Genomic DNA, 5,063 nt, shown 5'->3' with positions numbered 1-5,063 from the left:
GCTCTATTTTTCAATTCATGCTTCAATTTTGTCCCATTTTCCCCCAAAAAATTTCAGTCTATGTCAGTATGTGAAGCGTGACTGTTGTGTCAGCCTATGACCCTAGGCCTAGTTTAAGGAGGGCCCTAGGTAAGACTTCATCTCAGCCTGTAGTTAGGCCTATAGTTTATCCTCTTTCTCTCTAGCCTTTGGATATAACTTTTACCTATCTACACTTTATAACAGGAGGTACTATGCTGCTGCTCTTGTTGTAGATAATATACTAACATTTAATAACATCCAAGAACGTCGCAGTTAGGTACACAGTGACGTACATCACATAAGTCCGTGAGATTTCATAGGCCTACCGTAGGTAAACACAGAAAGAGCAATAATAGTAAAACTCGAGCGTCACGACATTGCGAAGTGTCTGCTCTTGTTCCTCGTATCGTACTCACTCGAGTCAATCCGAGATGGCCCGAGTGAAGTTTCATACAAATGTTTCGTACGGAAAAAAAAATCGCCGCCCGGTAATGATGTTAATGTGCCACAAATGTTCGAGGGACAGGATTTCCTTGTACCTGTGGACGATGATGAAGTAGAGCTATGCAACAGCGAATGTACTTTCAAAAGTCAATTCCCGTGCGACGAAGACGTATTTGAACTGTGTTTAATCTTTATGGAAGGAAACCATTTGTCCGTCCCAGCAAGTTGCGAAGAAGGAATATATTTATATAACTTCCTTAGGGACATAATTACGAGAGAAATTAATTGATATAATAAATAATAATGATAGGAGGTAAAAAGCATAGGCCTAATTGCCACTGAATTACTGCAGGTACCCAAGGCTAAGGCAAATATAAAATCATTTTTTCATTTGTTGATAATGCTTAACCTTGCATAATCTATTAAATTTCTGTGATCTATAAATTATTATCCATTTAATTGATGGCGTGCTCCATGTATGTTTACTCGACATGTATTGTTTGCAAATAGTGGCTCAGAATGTTCGGCCTGTTTGCGAGATGTGTACCGGTTTCAGTGTGATGGTGTTATATGTTGGATCTTGATGGAAGAACAACTGTCAATTCCAAAAAAAAATTGCAAAGATGGATTAATATCAATGTATGCACACCAGGAGGAATAGTATCCGATGAGCTAATTGAATATGGAATTAATAAAGAAATTACAGTACTTGTTTCTGTTGTACAATGGTTTACTTATAGACTTTTTGAAATAGGCCTACTTTATGTATTTGATAATCAATTCAATTCAAAAAGACATTAATTTTCTTCCAACTGTGTTTATGGGCATTATTAAAAATATCCAGTTAGGTAAACAACAATAACCTTCACAATTGCCTTATTTTAAACATTTATTTAGCTACAAGGAACAATGATCATTTAAAAACATCTATGATCACATTATTAAAAATATCCAATTATTGGGTAATCAACATTAATCTTCACAATGGTTTTAACTTTCTATTTAGCTCCAATGAACAACTATCATTAAAAAAAAACAACCAACAAACAAACCAACCAACAAACAAACAAACAAACAAAAAAACTTTATTAAAAATATCCAGTTAGGTAATCAACAATAACCTTCACAATGGCCTTAATTTTTTTTTTTAGGTACAAGGAACAATGATCATTTAAAAACATCTCTGATCATATTATTATTATAATATATTTTTATAATATTTAAAAAAAATATCCAATTATAGGGTGATCAACAATAATCTTCACAATGGTCTTAATTTTCTATTAAGCTATAATGAACAACTATCAATAAAAAAATAATACTCTGATCACATTATTAAAAATATCCAGTAAGGTAATCAACAATAACCTTCACAATGGCCTTATTTTTTTTAATTTATTTATTTACAATGAACAATGATCATTTAAACACATCTCTGATCATGTTATTGAAAATATCCAATTATAAGGTAATCAACATTAATCTTCACAATGGTTTTAATTTTCTATTTAGCTCCAATGAACAACTATCATTAAAAAAAACCAACCAACCAACAAACAAACAAACAAAAAAACTTTATTAAAAATATCCATTAGGTAATCAACAATAACCTTCACAATGGCCTTAATTTTTTTTTTTTTAGCTACAAGGAACAATGATCTTTTAAAAAACATTTATGATCACATTATTAAAAATAGCCAGTTATAGGGTAATCAACAATTATCTTCACAGTGGTCTTAATTATCTATTTAGTTACAATGAACAATGATCATTTAAAAACATCTCTGATCATATTATTAAAAATATCCAATCATAGGGTAATCAACAATAATCTTCACAATGGTCTTAATTTTCTATTTAGCTAAATGAACAACTATCAATAAATAAAACTCTGATCACATTATTAAAAATATCCAGTTAGGTAAATCAATAATAACCTTCACAATGGCCTTTTTTTAAAAATATTATTTATTTAGTTACAATGAACAATGATCATTTAAAAACATCTCTGATCATATTATTAAAAATATCCAATCATAGGGTAATCAACAATAATCTTCACAATGGTCTTAATTTTCTATTTAGCTAAATGAACAACTATCAATAAATAAAACTCTGATCACATTATTAAAAATATCCAGTTAGGTAATCAATAATAACCTTCACAATGGCCTTTTTTTTAAAAATATTATTTATTTAGTTACAATGAACAATGATCATTTAAAAACATCTCTGATCATGTTATTAAAAATATCCAATTATAGGGTAATCAACAATAATCTTCACAATGGTCTTAATTTTCTATTTAGCTATAATGAAAAACTATCAATAAAAAAAAATACTACTACTCAGATCAAGAGATCTTATGTACCTTCTTATGTGCAAATCTGTAACTGAGTAGCTGTGCAATCTTCTGGAAATTCTAATATTGCATTAACTTTTTTGCAAGTTGGATGCAAATTCTCATATACAGCAAAGAAATCATCTTTTAATAAACTACCATGTAGTGGTGCTAAAGCCGGACGCATAGATTCGGCAATAAATAAGGGCTTCTGTATTATTTCTTTGTGGCCTAACTCTGAAACAATCTGAGATATGTTGTCTTTTGTAGGTAACACCCGACAATCATATCCTGCGAGAATGTCAATGAGTTCATCTGTGTCAGTTGGAAATTCTTTAAATGCTGACTCTGTCACTTGTCTCTCTGCCTCCGATACAAATGATAAAAATGATGACTTTGTGTCGATTTCTGTTAAGCCAAATAGTGCTGTACTCATAAATGGAGGGGCCAGCGATATGGAAAAGAAATGTTGATCAAGCCACCCTTTGGCAATAATTCTTCCCACTGCTTTCCATTCTTTCTCAGAATAGTCATGTCTGATGACCGGTACTTTGAACGTGTCCCCAATTGTCATTTTCGTATAAAATTCTTGCCAAAATTGAGTCAGCGCATCCCTATAGATGCCAGTACCAGTCCCAGCTTCTATTTCACCATTTGGTAAGACCATACGGAAAGAAAGATGATCATGACCCATTATACTGTCATTGCTAAATGCATTAATCATATCATCTATGATTACACTCCTTCTAATCTGGATAACTTGAATTTCATTACAGATCAGGTCTTGAGGTATTGGCGCTTGTTCCACTGTTATCTCCGACTGTTGAACTGATGATGTTTCTACTTCCAAATTTCCGACATCGGCCTCTGGGATTGTGTCTTCTGGGTCTAAGTCATCAATAGTTGTTTCATAGGTTCGACCAAATGTTATTGTCGGAGTGTCCGGTTGTTCTAGTGATGTCGATGGCATGAACTCACAGACATTTCCCACATCAACCCAAGGAAGGTCATCTAAATCTATTGAAGCACTAGGGCTATCAATCTCCTCTATGTGGTCATCTGGCAATTTCTTGCGCTTACTGTCACCATTTGAAACCGTGGTCTTCAAGTAGAATCTGAGGACATTCATTTTTGTTTCTGCGTACAGTTGTCCAACATTGATGTTGTCTGGTAGTGGGTACTGCCTAAAGTCACACATTTCCACATTAAATTCATCCAATTTACCCTTAGGCGAAATTCCATCTTTGAAGAACAATCCCTTGGCTACATCCAGGAGCTCACCTTTTCCCATATTTTTGGAAACAGTGAGGTATCTGGTACCTCCACCATTCTGCTTTCGTACCTGTTTGAATTTTGAGGTCGTTGGGCATTGGTGGAGCCAACCAATTTCAATTTTCCGCTGTGTCCTACGGGAATTGTTGTTTCCCAGAAGATGAGATGAGCTGCTTTGACTAAATGGTTGACCTTCACCATCCTCGTCACTACCACTGCATGTTCTTTTCTTTCTTAATTTCTCCTTCAATCTCTTAAGAATTGTATCTTTCTTTGTCGTCGGGGCTTTATTCTTTTCGCAAAATGCACGAAGTGCAATCCTGTCACCCAACAATGGCACAAACTCTTTTAAGTTGTCATCATCCATCACTGGCAGAGTAGCACTATCAATCTACAATAAAGCAAATTTAATGGAATAATGATTATTTGATAAAATTATTTCCAAAGCACATAATGTGGTATCTTGGCTTCAAATTTCATGAAAAATTGTAAATGTTTTTATAACAGCTACATAGTGCCCAAATATATACTGTATAAAATCATTAAAGAGAGATAATTAAATAGAGTGTTCTAATAAAGGAAATGATGGTATATTACATAGCATTGCTCTCAATAAATGAGGTCCTACATTGTGTAATAAGATTCCTCTGATGGCATTCAAACAGGCTGCAACCTCTTGCTGCCAAGGAAAGCGTCACACACATTAGACTACAGAGGCACGATGGTTCATATAAAATTTTGGATTGATTTGAATATTTTAAAACTTAAACTTTGTTTTTGTTTTTTAATTTGTCCCTGACCCCTAATACAACTTATTGACAATATCATATTAAAAATTCCTGTGTGAAAGATTTGAGCAAAATCGATCATTTTGAAAATGATATTTCTTTCATGACCTTTGATCTCCAAAATTTATTTACTATACTTACAATCTGTCTCTTATACACATCTTAATCAATAATAACCTTCACAATGGCCTTTTTTT

The sequence above is a fragment of the Anneissia japonica genome, unplaced genomic scaffold (genome assembly GCF_011630105.1).
Source record: "Anneissia japonica isolate Jap-2015-1 unplaced genomic scaffold, ASM1163010v1 scaffold287737_len543101_cov190, whole genome shotgun sequence".
In the NCBI taxonomy this organism is placed as follows: domain Eukaryota; kingdom Metazoa; phylum Echinodermata; class Crinoidea; order Comatulida; family Comatulidae; genus Anneissia; species Anneissia japonica.
Note: the sequence above shows the minus strand (reverse complement) of the source record.